Source organism: Ailuropoda melanoleuca, chromosome 2 (assembly GCF_002007445.2).
Source record: "Ailuropoda melanoleuca isolate Jingjing chromosome 2, ASM200744v2, whole genome shotgun sequence".
NCBI classification, from domain to species: domain Eukaryota; kingdom Metazoa; phylum Chordata; class Mammalia; order Carnivora; family Ursidae; genus Ailuropoda; species Ailuropoda melanoleuca.
In genome coordinates, this window is record NC_048219.1 from 145,486,262 (window position 1) to 145,499,851 (window position 13,590).

At 43.4% G+C, this 13,590-nt stretch overlaps 1 protein-coding gene and 1 long non-coding RNA gene across 3 annotated transcripts in view; one reads left to right on the plus strand and one right to left on the minus strand.

The window, feature by feature from the left end:
* LOC117801103 overlaps positions 1 to 10,414 on the plus strand; it is a 79,893-nt gene extending 69,479 nt beyond the window's left edge. The window contains exon 3 of one of the 2 annotated variants that reach the window (XR_004623507.1): positions 8,588 to 10,414. This is a non-coding gene — a long non-coding RNA (uncharacterized LOC117801103). Of the gene's footprint in view, positions 1 to 5,773; positions 6,677 to 8,587 lie in introns of those variants that run through there. The other variant, XR_004623506.1, reaches the window with a different exon arrangement.
* Positions 1 to 13,590, minus strand: part of PDE11A (phosphodiesterase 11A) — a 374,013-nt gene that overhangs the window by 8,165 nt on the left and 352,258 nt on the right. The window lies entirely within an intron of this gene.

The following is a 13,590-nucleotide window of genomic DNA, read 5'->3' on the forward strand; positions in this document are numbered from 1 at the left end:
TAGAAGAGGCTATACCCTGTCCCTTTACTGTTCCTCTGATAATAGAATCCATTCCATGTGCTCTGAGTAGGCACATAATTCAGACCTGACCAACAAGAGTGCCCCAGTGATTGGTGTAGGAATGGCGCTGTGACCCAAGCTAAGGCAATCAGAGCTCTTTCTAGGTTTCACCTGGAACTGCTGGAAATGACATTTTTCTTTTCATGTTTCGTTTGGTGTGATAATACCTATAACAAGCATGTGACATTAGAGCTGCCAGCAAGTGTGAGGAAAGCCTGGTTGAGAATGAAGCCAACATATACGTAGGAGGCAGAGAAAAGGGGACATGTCTTATGGTGTCCTTTGACTCCCCTGCCTCTAGCTCTGTGCCACCCAGCCAACTGTGCACCTCAGCTCCTCAGTTACTTGAGCCAATCAATTTCCATTTCTGCTCAGGCTAATTTGAGTGAGTTTCTGAGCTCTAAATTGTCTTTCGCTGTTGTCACTTATTTTTCTATGTCACCCCCAGAACTTTGAACTGGTGGCTGGGATAAGGAAGTCTCAGTTTCCTCAGCACACAAAGTTGCTGCTGACACTCACTGGGCAGTGCTCTTTACCAAGTTAGTGAGGGTCAGAGATCAGCTAGCAGTTCTTTCCCTTCTCCTTGAATTCCAGGAGTCTGCCAAACAGACTCTTTAAAAGGTTGCTCATTCTTAGCCTGCCATTTTATGGGGACTCAGAAAATGCTAACAGTGTATGCCAACTCCTTCTGGTGGCAAAGTCAGTAGGCCTGTGGAATTTCAGCTTCCAAGGAAGGAATACTCAAGGGAATCGGAAGTCACCATCCACGTAGCCTGGATTTTCCCTGTGGGCTAGGTGAGCTCTGACAGAAAGGACAAACAGCAAATAGCTGCTACTTTCTCCTTAGTGGGAGTTCACTATTACTCCATGTTTTCTGTATCGGGTGAGAAGCTTTCTCCATTTGAGAAAACTGTTTCCATATATGTGATATCTACTCCGTAGACCCGTTACTGTGCAGCCGTAACAGACTGGCTCTGTCCAAATTTTGCAAATGCCAAAAAATACTGTCAGATCTTTCTGAAATTTTTTAGTGATATTTGAGATCTTAAAATCTAAATAATGTGAGGCAGTTACCAGAACAGCAGTAAAGATGATAAGGCCACGGAGGTAACGCTTACTATGAGGGCACGCGGGCTCATTAGAATCCAGTGTAAGAGTGATTCAGATCCATAGTCAGAATCCTAAAGGCACAGTCTGGCCAAGTTCTAACGCTGATGTTTGTGGCATCGATGTCTACATCCTGAAAGCTAATTACAGTGCTAGTAATAACTTAGAAAGAGATCCTTTTCTTTCCTTTTTCTTATAAAAGTGAAGATGCCACAGTGCTTGACGGCGATCTTCTCTCCATTCCCTTCCTGACCTCTCAGGTAACTTGTTTTGCTGACTTTATTTATACGCTCAAGGGATTCCTCTGTGGAAAATGATATTTACAAATGACATTAACATTCTGAATTAACGAGGCAGGAATTTTAGTCTCTCCTTGGATTAACGGCATTGTTATTTCCATCATCTAGGGCAAGAGTCTTAAACTCAAGTGTCTACAGGGACAGGCCAGTACCGTTAATGGAGGAACTAGGTTGCACAAGACAGCTGGGAGTACTGGGGCCTCCAGCAAACTGGACAGTTTACAGTTTTAAAAACAGCGTTCAACTGAATGAAACACGTCTGTAGGCTGAATCAACTCTGTGGGCTGCCATCTGCCTACTGTGACAGACAGGAAAACCCATCTTGCCAAAATGAACTCACTACTGAGTACCGAATGCATCCCATGTTCCAGGCTCCATTCGAGGACCTCTCCGTATGTGAGCTGATTAAACCCCACAGCAGTGCGGGGAAATTGGTATTGTTGATCCCATTTTGACAGATGAGGAACCTTGGATTGGGAGAAATTAAGTCAAAGGCACCAAAGTGAACAACACAGTAGAGCTGGAATGTCAGTCGTGGCCTGTCTGAGCACAAAGCCCATGGCATCTTCCCATGAGGGGTCCCGCTGGGACGCTGGTAATGACAGGTATCTCTCTCACCTAACTGTGGTGTCGGGAGAGTGGAGTGACTCTTTTGTTCTGGGGTCTAGGACACTGTTTCAGGACAAACCCACAGGACGGAGACAGCCTCCCTGAATAATGAAGAAACACTATCTCCCAAACATCAGGTGTAGACAGTGAATCTTTTGTCTGCGACTCATCTACTCTATCCTGCCCTGGGAAAATAAAACAAGGGTTTTAAGTAGTAAATAACAGGCAGGCCCAAAGACAGATTGTGTAAATGGGAGCAAGGAGAACCGTCTCTTCTGTTATAATGAGCCCCTCTAGGGTACTGTCCTAGGTTATTCTGTTGGTTGGGTTTTTAGAGCATATTGGTAGCTAATCAATCATGTTCACTGTGTAGGCAATATCTGACTTGGAAGGAATGGCTGCTGACCCAGGAGCCACAGCCTTTGATGAATGGGGCTTCACGCAAGAGGTGGTTGGAACATGTAACTAAGGCTCAGCCACATGGTAACAGCTCACCTCTCCATGCGCCAGGACGTTTTCCGTAAAACTGCCATCAGCGATTTTATAGTAATACATAGACTCTATTATTTTGGCCAAGTTCAATGTGTAAGAAGGACCATTTGAACATTTTTAGTTTGTTGAGCTATGGGCATTTGTCTGCCATACATTTTGTGTGTACTTCTCATGCACCTTGAGTCCTGAGGAAGGAGCCCTCAAAGCCCGTGCACCCCAATGTCCCACATCTACAGAGGACCAGATTCAAAGCATCCATGAGAAATGCAAGATCCTTGGGACAAAAATCCTCTAGTACTTTGGTGGTCTCTCTCCGTATGGTAAGAGAACCTTCTTTTCCTTAATTTTATAAGATAATGAAAGTGAGAGTTTAGAGAGAAAGGATAGGAAGACAAGAAAAGAAATATTTTGCACACACCACTGGGTATATGAGGATGTTGTTTCATTAGCTGGCCTTCTCTTTGTCCAAAGAAAGATGTCACGCTGGTCACTTTGAGACCTGGTCGAGACTCTTCTCTACTTACATCGCTAACTTTCCCAAAAGCTAAGATACAGGAAAAGTCTGTATGTGTGGGGACAGCAGGACCACGACCCTAGATATTTTTTATTACACTACTGAAGTGCAGTTTAAGGATGGGAACGTCAGGGTGTTATGAATAGAAGCTTCCAACAATTTTCTATCTTTTAACGTTGGGAAGTTTTACAGTCATTTGCCTTCCAAACACTGACCATTTAAAATTCAATAAGCATCCCAATAGAATGACAAACTAGATTTGTTTTTGAACTAAATTCTAAAACTTACATGGAAAGATAAACAAGTGTCCTTAGAAAAATACTGCAAGAGTAATGCTGAAGGTGAAACTAGGCTTATCATTAAATATATTATAAAAGACATTAATTATGGTAGTATGACCAGGTGGACAGATTGATAGAATAGAATAGAAAGACTAGGAATAGAATTAAATTTAAGGAAATTTAGCATATGATAGAGGTGACTTTTTAAATCCTAAGGAAAAAGACTAGTCAAAAGCTGGTGGGAAAACTGGGGAACCATCTGAAAACCTAAAGTTGGATTCTGACCTCATACTTCACATCCAACAAAATAAAGTACAACCAGATGAATCAGAGGTACAAATATAAAGGGGAAAAAAAGGAAACCATAAAATACTAAAAGATGTTCTGAGAAAAATTCTTAAATGTTATCCTTTTGTAATGGGAAAATCATTCTATGTATGACATAAAATCCAGAAGCCACAAAAGAAAAGGGTCATGAATTTGACTACATAAAATCAATGTATTTCTGTATAGCATAAACAAAGGGAAAAGGTAAACAACCACCTGGGGAAAATATTTGCCATTTTGCTACAGATAAAGGTCTACTTCTTTAATATATAGTGAGCTCCTACAAATCAAAAAGAAAAGACCAAGAGCTGAATAGAAAAACGGCAAAAATATGAAGTTTACAGAAAAAATACAAATTGCTCCTAATAAGTCTATACTAAAAATATGATCAGGCTCATTTATGATACAGAAAATGCAAATGAGAACTATAATGAGATAGATTTTACACTATCATATTGGCAAAATTCAAGAAGTTTGATAACATAGCGTGTTGGTAAGGGTGTGGAGAGAAAGGCACCTCACATATTGCCGGTGAGAATATAAATTGGTTCACACTCCACAGAGGGCAAGTTGGCAATACCTATCAAGATTTCAAATGCCTGTATGCCAAATGGCCAGTAATTCCACTTCTGAGTATTTATCCTACAAATCAAGTGTGAAGAGGATGCATTTACAAGGATATTTATTGCACATCGTTTACAGTAGCAAACTTTGAGAAATGACATTGTTGTCCTTAAATAATTAATTAATTATTGGTTAAATACTTTATTCTTCATCTTTAAAATCTAATACCCTGTGGCCATCAAGAAGATGGAGGCAGCTGCTGTATGGGCACTGAACAGGAAAATCTCAAAAATATGGTAAGTGTGAAAAAGCAAGGTGTGGAGCGGGACATACTCACGCTCATACGTGTGCACATCCATATATATGTACGTACGCACACGCACACACATACACATATATATGAGCAGAGTGTGTATATACACACATAGATGCTGTATTCGAAAACAGTGTATAAGCAGTTTGTATAAAAACAGTGTAAAAACCCCCTGTATTTACGCTTTTCTATAGATTGTCCTTAGGTGGACACATCAGAAGGTCGTTAAAGGTGGTGGCCCCCGAGGGAGGTGACTGGGCACAGGAGTGTGAGGAAGGATCACTTTTCTCTATTACTTTTGTGCCTTTTGAATTCTGTTCACTGGATGTGTATAAACTCTTTAATAGTAAAATATTTTATTTAAAAATTTTATCATGAACCGATAAAGGAACTGGCAATCATCGATCACGTGTGCGAATTAATTAAACAAGTCAACTACCTGATTGTTAATAGTGAAAAAATGCTTACAGATACAAGGATAAAGAAGAGAAATGCTTAGTTTATGAAGATTGAAATAATTTAGTGTTTCACCACCATAATTCAAAAAAACTGTGTCAGCATGTTAATGTCGGCGGCAATGCTGTTATGTACCCGTTACGCGACGTTGCTGTAACCCCTCCCCCAGCCCACTCTCCCGCCCACATCACAAATAAGGGCCGACTACCTCATTGACCCTAAACATTTCCTCTGAGAAGCGATCGATGTCCCCTGCCTGACCATTAAACAGATTTTGAAAAACTCTTCAATCCGTATCAGTCTCATATCCTTATTTAGTTCCTCAAATTCGCCCTCGGCTGGGAATTGGGCAGGCAACTGTGATTCTGTTGTGTTCACCACTCATTTGAAGGGCCCCATCCATCATCGTTTCTAGGCCTTTTCTGATGCAATGTAGCTTGGTCTTTGTTTTTCTTAAAAACTGAATGGCTGTTAAATTATCCATTTATCTTCCTTCAGATTTTCTGTTCAGTTTCTCAGGCCCTCTCAGGGCTGTCTTTTCTACCTTGTTTGCTGACTTTTCATTCCATTTCCCCCGTTCTCCGAGGCATCTTGGTTCACCATGCTGTCCTTCAGAACAAACTCCCTGGTCCAGTCTGCTTTCTGCTTGCTGGAAATCTGCGTCACTACTCGCGTAGACTTTCTTTTCAAATTTCGTCCCTTCGGGATAGCTTTGAAAACTCTGAGATAATGTTTCAAATCTTCCCCACAGATGGCAAGGTGTACTGGGACAAACCATCACTGAAGGTCGAAAGTCTCGGGTTGTAAACCAGCTTTGCCACTATTAAGTCGGGTCACAAGTGACCTTTCAAGTTTCCGCTTTCCCGACCTACAGATACTTGCAAGCTCACTTCTTGTCAAGAATCTTCGTATCACAACAGCCTGTTGTCTCCGTGTATGGTGACCCACTGAGGACGTGAGGTTTGTGGCGCCTACACACACACACACACACACACACACTCTAGGGTGGCAGCAGGAGCCCAGATTTGGAAGCAGAAAGAACCTAAGCTCTGTCACTTAATAACTGTGTCTTCTTGGGCAAGATATAGAAACTCTCCAGCCTCAGCTTTCACATCTGGAAAAGGGGGATAATAGTACTACCTGGCTTGCTATGGCTAAGAGGATCAAACCACATAACGCTCGGGCAGTCAGACTGGTGCTGGTGCTGGGGAATGTTGTTATAGAGCTAGGCAGTTTGGCTGCTATTCAAATTTACAACATGGGCTACTGAAGCTTAGAGGCCATATTAATGATAGCAACAATAATAATGACTCACATATATGGAGGGCTTTAACCTATGATTTTCATTCTTCCCAAAGCATTTCCATGGGCCTTGTCTCCCTTGGTTCAGACCCTTGGAAAGGTTGATATTAACTCTCGTAAATTCCCTTCCTCCAAGAAGAGAGTCGCTCTGTAAGGCCAAAGACCTTTAAAACGTGGCAGAGTGGAGTTACTTTCAGTCCAGCCTACAGGCTTGTGGTGATCACCGTGGAAAGGCCAAGGAGGGGCACCTGGGGGGCTCAGTTGGTTAAGCATCTGCCTTCTGTGCAGGTCATGATCCCGGGGTCCTGGGTCTGAGTCCTGCATTGGACTCTCTGCTCAGCGGGAGCCTGCTTCTCCCTCTCCTCCTGCAGCTTTCCCCTTGCTTGTGCGCTCTCTCTATCTCTGTCAAATGAATAAATAAGATCTTAAAAAAAAAAAAGTCTGAGGATAGCAAACTTTAGATTTTATGAGTGTGGAAGGCAGATTTGAAAGAAGATGCTTAAAAAAACACTCAGCCCCTACTGGCCCGTCTTAGGTCTCCTTTGTGTTTCTCTCTGTCTGGTCCTTCTCTGTAGGTCTCTGCTGCTCTCTTTCTCCTTTCCCATTTAGTTTTCGGCCGTTCAGAGCATCCGTAGCACTAAGATTATAGACAACATATGAAGGCAAGGACTTGGAGAATTACTCTTCCTTTTCTGCTATTTTATGGTTCTGTAGTTTATCCCTGCCTTTGGTTGTAGGAGGCAGTGGCTTGTAGGCTGAAACTCCCCCTAATTCACCGGGGCGATTGTGAACAGCAAGTGTAACCTCCCTACTTTCTCAGCCGTGAAATAAAGACAGAAATGCTGAAGCCCGCCACAGAGCAACTCGGGAATGGGGGGTTCTTTCAGGGCATACGGAAAGCACTAGCCATGGAGGGGACGAAAGAGCTTCCTAGCAGCACCGCGATAACGCACTCTTTCCCATTCTGTCCCCGTTCTTGGCCGCCGTGTCGCCGAGGCCATCCCGTGGGTCCCCCCGCCACGGGGTAACACCGCTCACCAGGGCGGAGGTCCGTGGATACTGTGTGCTGGGCACTGCTGCTGAGCGCCAGAGCCGATGAACGCAAATACGTGTAATGTGCTAATAAAGGAAAATGCAAAGGGGCCCTGAGGCTGCAGTCTCTACCTCCTGGGAGCAAACCGAGCTTTTACCAGGAGCCTGTCACCTGTCACCTGAGCAGATTCCTCAAGTAAGAGTAGGATTTGCGGGGGTGAGAGCTGTGGGAGCAAAGGCACGGTGTGTGTGAGCATGCATGCACGTGGGTGTGTGTGGGGGGGGGTGTGGAGTAGCAGTTTGGGAAATGGCTGGTGGCCAGTTACATCAAGAGCAGAGGGGATGGAGGAAGGAGGGAGAGAAGGTGAGCAGAGGAAGGTCAAGCATGCCAGCTTAGACTTTTCCCTCCAGTAACAGGGAGGCAGGGTCTGAAGGACCCGGGTCAAGTTTGCTTTAGGAAGGTAACTCCAGAGTGGGTTTGGAGGGTGGGACTGGGGGGAGGAACTGGAGAGGGTTTGCTGAGCACGATGAGGTCTGAGTGGGGACCGAGGACCCAAAGGAAGGAGAAAAATCACGATGTGCCAAAGAGAAAATAGCAGTTGGCACCAGGTCTTGTTTTAGAACGTATGTCTGGTCTTACTGATGATATTAGGCTTTTTAAAGTTGTCTTTTGTTTTTTGTATTTACTGTATCCTCTGAATTCCTTTTTCCCTTCCTGTTGTTCGACCTGCTTCCACTCCTTCCCGTTGGAGGCTCTCCTGAAACAGCCTGTGGCCCTTCTCTGTCTGCATACCCGAGTGCAAGGCACAGCCAGGCCCATCCCAGGCGGTGTGGCCAGTGGGGAGGAGAAGGGCAGAAGCTGCCGCCGGGCTTCATCCAAAGGGCATCCTGCGGGGAGCTGATTCTCACTGAGAGTGTCCCTAGTGCAAGGACGTGCAGATCTTTTCTCTGAGGCCACCATTTCTCTTAAGAAAAAGCCCACTTTTCTGCTCCTGGGGATGTCTGCCTGTTGGCATTTGAGGCGGGGTAGGAGGGCACCTGGGGGTCCAGCCAGTCATTCCACAGACTTTTAATTTCAGCCGCGAGTTCTCCCGATGAGCGCTCTGTGGGAAGAGCTCTCTGGTCTCCTGTCTTGGCAGCGGTGACAGACGTGGTTTACCTTGGCTGGGTGGGTAGTGAGAGGTTCCCAAGACTCCACTAACCAGCTTCTAACCTTTCTGCCTATTTCTAGGCTTATGCCTCCACCTCGTTGTTGTGGATCAAACTGTGTCCCCCCTAAAGAAATGCTGAAGTCCTCACGCCTGGTACCTGGGGATGTGACCTTATTTGGAAATAGGGTCTTCGCAGAGGTAATTAGGTTAAGATGAAGTCATATTGGATTGGATGAGCCCTAAATCCAATGGCTGGTGTCCTTATAAGAAGGCCATGGGAAGACATAGGGAAGACACAGGGGAGAATGTCACGTGAAGATGGAGGCAGAAATTGGAGTGAAGCATCCAGAAGCCAAGGAATACCAAAGATTTCTGGCAACCACCAGAAGCTAAGAGAAAAGCATGGAACAGGTTCTCTCTCAGAACCGCCAGAAGCAATCAATCCTGCCACACCTTGATTTTGGATTTCCAGCCTCCAGAACTGTGAGACGATAGATTTCTGTTGTTGTAAGCCACCTGGTTTGTTGTACTTTGTTAGACAGCCCTACAAAACGAATATACCTGCTCTTGGGGTTCTTGGCCCCTCCAAGTCCTGAGCCTCTCAGAAGCTCCTTCTGAAAGACAGATCAGCTCACTTCCGTCCGCAGATGTTCTGGGATGTTAGTTCCTTGCTAACTTTTAATATTTGAGGAGATCTTATGTCCTCTCACATTCTGTGGTCCTTGAGAGTTTTTTTTTTTTTTAAGAAATACAACTTCATTATTTTGAATCACCCTTAATAGTTTTAAATAAGTCAATAAAATATTGAACAAAGTTGCTCATTTCAGAATTACCTCTTTTAGCAAAAAGAAAAAAGAAAGCAGGTAATGACTGAATAAATTATGACAAGTCAACTGATTGGAATACCAGGCTACTGTTTCAAAGGATAACGGGAAAATTGTTAGAATGTTATGTTAAGTCACCGAAGCTGACTACACTAGTGTCTCTGGGTAAATTCGTGTCTACGTGTGGACAATAGCATAAAGGGGCACCACAGGAAGAAGAGAATGGGAGGTCCTTATTTCTGCTAACAGCCTGCTCTTAATGACCCAAGTATTCGGGAAGGCGATATGTTTTCTCTATTGTGTTCCTTATGTCCTTCTGAGTCCTCACTAGCAGAGTCCTTAACATCCTTGCTTATACTAACAGTCTGTTCAAGGAAATCTAGGTTTTTATCCATCATGTTCCTCAAAAAAGTTTCACCTTCTTTTCAATACCCAAGAAAGTTTATACCTTTTTAAAAATTCCTTTATTATTATATTAATGGAATTCTCAGAAGGATGAGGAGATAAACTAGTGAAGCCAGTCTGCCATCTTTCACTGGCAATGTCAGCCCGCTTTGCAAGTGGAAGTGTTAGGTCAAGAACAGCTTCCCATAACATATTTCTGAGAGAATTTTCTATAGTACCCAGCTAAACAGAATCCATTAGCCCATTTTGTCTTCTAGGAATTGGTCTCCCTGGAATCTCTACTCTGGTCCCTGTACCTTCCCCTCTGAAGGATTCCGGGTTTCATTCTGTAAATGGGAGGTTTACAAAGGTAGAGCACACTACTGGCCAGAATGGAATCCCTTTTCCTTCCTCAGGGCAGTATAGTGAGAAAAAGCAGCAGATGTAGACAGAGAGGACTTGGATTTGAACTTCTGGCTCTATTCTGTATTAACTGCTTCACTCGAATTAAGTTCATTAGCTTCTGTAGGTTTCACTTTCCTCATATGTTAAACTTACACCATTAGACATTATGGGATCCAGAATGAAGTATTTTCTTCTTTCACAGTTAGGGTCAAATTAAACTGTGTCTGTAAAAGCACCTTGTAAACACAGTCAGTGTTCATTAAATGTCTGTTTTCTGAAAAAAATATGTGCATGGGGGCGCCTGGGTGGCACAGCGGTTAAGCGTCTGCCTCCGGCTCAGGGCGTGATCCCGGCGTTATGGGATCGAGCCCCACATCAGGCTCTTCTGCAATGAGCCTGCTTCTTCCTCTCCCACTCCCCCTGCTTGTGTTCCCTCTCTCGCTGGCTTTCTCTATCTCTGTCGAATAAATAAATAAAATCTTTAAAAAAAAATATGTGCATAAGGATACCCTATGTCTGTCAGGACTCTAATACTGAACTTCTTTTCCAAGCGCTCAGTCTGATAGAAGTCTTTAACTTCTTTTTAGACTGTGGCTAACAAAGTCAACTGCTGGGCTGCCATATTGGTTGGTGCATGAGATCGAGAGCTTGGCTCTTCTGGTCACATGGCCATCTAGCATCTGCTTGCTAGACGAGGCAATGTGCCTTGAGTGATTTATTTCATATTTTTATGGCTGCAGCTCAGATAATTAAATATAAGAGTTGTAGTGGCTGGGCATCCAGATAGTGCCTCCTTGAACTCTCTTAGGAAACATTTCGGGGTAGTACAGAAGATTCTGTTCGGCAATAGCATAATAAGAATGCTTTATGTTTATCTCATGCCTCACTTCCCACGAGCTCAAGCAATGCTGACCTTCCAAATGCACATTAAATTGCAGAAATTTCGGAGAGGCACTTACAGTGCAAAAAACAATTTTTAAAGGAGGCCTTGATTCATTTCCTGGTGGAAAAATGGAATTTTCCTTCTCTCTCTCTTTTCTGCCTTCCCTCTCTCCCTCTCTCTTTTCCTTTTCTGAAGAGATTCAAAGAAGAGAGAGCCATGAAAAAGAGGTAAATCAGCTTTTAAAATACACTTTCTAGAGGCACTGGGAAACAACGTTAGACAACATTCCAGGCCTTGTATGGACTTCAGTTAAGTCATTTTTAGCTTCATGATTCTTAAGCAGAAACACTTTCAAAAAGAGTTATTTATGCTGGTCAGCCAGATAAGGAGAAGTAGATCTTATCTTAAATTCTACCTTCAAAAGCCTTATGAGGGAATATATTGTTATTATTATTTTTACTAGATCCCAGCATTTTAATATGGATTTATCCTGGCAGTTTTGAATTCATGAAATGCACACGAATAGGAATAGATTAAGTGCTACTGTATAAAGAACAGTTTTTCTTAGAGTTGCATGAAATGAGACAAATTAAAGTCCATTTTATTTACAAGAAAATGTACATAGAGCTGGTTGCTTTATCAAGTCAAACTCATTTTTGGAGGTGGAAAAGTCTTTCTAAAAGCAAACATCCTGGCACATCAGGCATTCAGGAAGAACTCTGAGATGTAGCCAAGTGTGTGAGATGCCTTTACCTGACACATACCATGCTCGATGTAGGCAGCGACGTGAACCTGAACGCTGTTCTGTTCGTAAGCCCTGTCTGTTGTGTCAGCACTTCCCTCTACACAGCACATGATTGTCTGATGCTTGTAGTAGTGGTAACTGTTAGGAAATGTAGGATCTGAAAAGTCTGCTAAGTTGAAGAAAGATTACATTTTAATCATAATAAATTTAGCATGTTTTATTGTATTATAATTTGAATATAATTCAATATATATTGAAATCACATGTATACAATGTACATAAGTTCTTGAAATCCATAAATATGTGCTAGCTCTCTCTATTAACGTGAATATTAAAATAACTAGAAGACAATATTTTCTGCAATGCTGGATAAAAGAAAATTTCATGTATTTCCTAGTTGAAAAAGTCAAAGCCCTGAAAAATTCATGGCTATAAACTGGCCTTTTTTTATTAGAATTAAGGGCCAATTCAACCGTGATGAGAACTAAACCGCTTTCTAAGAAGATATCATAGGCCATATACTTCGGATTATGGGCAGGAATAGAACAGTGCACACTCTGATGAAAGATTTTATATATTTATAGATGATAACGTAACATGACATTATAACCCTACTTCGCACGTTCCACTGCTTCGAATTAATTCTGTGGTGCTGCACCCATCACGCATTCCTCTGTTTCTTCATTCATTTGTTCCACAAATGTTCACTGAGCAGTTCGAATGTGCTAGGCACTGTGCTGCGTACAGTGATGGTCCCCAGGAACCATCAGGAACATGATGGTCCCCAGAAACTCATCTCCCGGGGAAGGGAGCCAACCAGCCAGACATTCACAATCCACAGCGTTATGTGTGGTTATGAAGAGACAGACGGAAGGCCACAGAGATGTCAAGGGGGAGTTAAGGTTTTCCAGGCAGAAAGGAGCGGGAGGGAAGCACAGCAAAGGCAAAGGAAGAGGGACAAAAGGGCTGGGAGTCCTGTGCTTTGGGACAAAGGGTGCCTAGCTGAGGAAGTGGGCAGAGTGCCAACAGATGAAGCCAAGAGGCAGGGGGCCTCAGAAAAGGTGGCCCTGAAACACCAAAGCGGGAAATCCAGAAGGGATCCTACAGACGGTGGTAGTCACCTGAGGTTTTTAAGCAGGGTGTGCCACGATCCAGTTTTTTTAAAGGAAGATCACTGGCAAAAGTTCAGCAGACAGGCCATTGTGGAGGGGCCTAGAAACTACTTAAAACTGACCTTCAAATGTTTACATCGCTCTGCCACTCATATTTGAGTGATAGGACACGGAAAATTTTGAAGTAAACAGGTTTTACTATCAGCACTCAGATTTAGGTATAATATATGAGACAAGGACAATATTTTGAAAGTATTAAACCCATGTGTTTTTGTTCTGCTTGAATCATCACGCCTGTGGCTCCCCACCCATGAACTCAGTAGGCTGGCCTCCTGCAGGCAAATGGTGGTTCCCGTCAGAAACAGCAAGCTGTCATCAGTCAGCGTTGAGAGTCTATCACCCTGCATGCCAGCTTTGTGTGGTGAGAGGGGGGTTTCTAAATCCCAGAATTCTCCTCTACCTATAAAGATCCAAATCTGGCTAGGTCAGATCATCCAGTCTGACCACAAAGCTCTAGTGCAGACAGCACAGGGAGACCATGTAAGGGTAGTTCCCATCAGACAAGAAAAAAGAAATTTAAAAACTTTCCCACTGTCAGGGCCAGAGATGGGGGCAGGGGAGGAGGAGGGTGAAAGAGAGAGAAGAGAAAGAGGGAATGGAGAGAGACAGAAAGGGCGGGGAGGTGGTGGTGAGAAAGGGAAAATGAGAAGTGTCTTGGCTCCCTGTTCCT